The sequence below is a fragment of the Papaver somniferum genome, unplaced genomic scaffold (assembly GCF_003573695.1).
Source record: "Papaver somniferum cultivar HN1 unplaced genomic scaffold, ASM357369v1 unplaced-scaffold_48, whole genome shotgun sequence".
NCBI lineage: Eukaryota > Viridiplantae > Streptophyta > Magnoliopsida > Ranunculales > Papaveraceae > Papaver > Papaver somniferum.
The window spans coordinates 76,589-78,036 of NW_020647415.1; positions in this window are offsets into that span (position 1 = coordinate 76,589).

Below are 1,448 nucleotides of genomic sequence, written 5' to 3' on the forward strand. Positions count from 1 at the left end.
TAGTAGCCAGAAAAATGACCAAGCGGACTAGGATCGGTTTCAAACGCAACCGATCCATCAACAGTTCCGTGGCAGTTTTGAAATCGAAAACCGAGGTGTATACGGTTTGGTCAATGGTTTTGCCTAAAAACCGGACCGACAGGACATTGTGCACCCCTAATAGTAAACTAAGATAACAACCATGATCCGTATGACACTAATCTAACCAATAAGAAACTAAAATGAGATCATTATCGGTTTCAAATGCCTACTTACAAAACTGACTTCTCTTTTGAACATGTGGTGGCCGCTTAAACTTGGTTGCTCAGAGAGGTTGTACCAACCGATTCATTTTTTAGTTGCTAGGAGTCGGTGCCTCAAAGTGAATAGCTACCTGAGCACTTTTCAAGCTGCTATAGATGACTTGAAAGAGTGATGTAGCGAGCAAACACATTCGGTCGTGGCTAGATTTTAGACGACACAGGTTTGTAGCCGCCAAACTTTATGGCAGTTGCAACTTTGGATGCTTAAACCCTTAAAGTGACTAAAATTATGGGCTCTTGCTGGGATTTTGGTCGCTTAAGCCAGTTTTTCTTGTAGTGGTAGTTTCTGTTTGAAACTCTTTGAGTTGATCTTGATTAAAGGCTGCCATGATTTTAACCGAAACTGTAGTTGAATAATTTTCTGAATATTGTACAGTTTATGAAGTTTATATATAGACGATGAACCATCCAGTTTCCTTACCAACACTATTTCCATAATAATTTGGTTTCCTTATTAATGAAACAATTTTAGAAAAATTGATTCTTATTGACTTGATTTTGTTTCGGCATAAATTTTTTTTTGTTTGATGGAAGTATTTCCACCTATAACGGTGTTACTAACGTACAATTAAGTATTTGGTGTAAACAAGGTGTAATGAAATTAATTAGGTTTAAACTCTGACTGAAGTGTTGTCCACCTACCTTTCTGTAGACGGCGACTAGTTAAATAAGGGTTGAGTAGCTGATTGAAACAAAGTGTAAACAAATTTTTAATTATTATAACCAATAGAGTTTCGTCAAGTGTCCTCACCATAGCTTCTTCATAAGAAAAGGCATATTTCGGCAAATAGGAAGCGAGGGTTTGATCACCGTTCAATGTGAAAGCATATTTTGTCAAGGCCTTCAAGGGGGAAGATTAGTTGACGCTAAATAAACTAATAGAAATTTTAGAAGCAATCATGTCTAACTACAGATAACTGTAGTGTTAGTCTGTATCTTAGATTAGTTTTTGCAACATTCAGGTGAAATATGATTACTACAGCCATGGCTAAAGTTTTTGTTTCTTATTCATTCTACAGCTGCTTTCTTGTTTTGTTTGTCCTCCTATCCTTATCTCGTAAGTATTAATTTCAATTCTTCTAGCATTGATTTGAGAAATAAATGTTTGCACTAGTATTGCAATTCATGGTATTTGGTATGACTTGT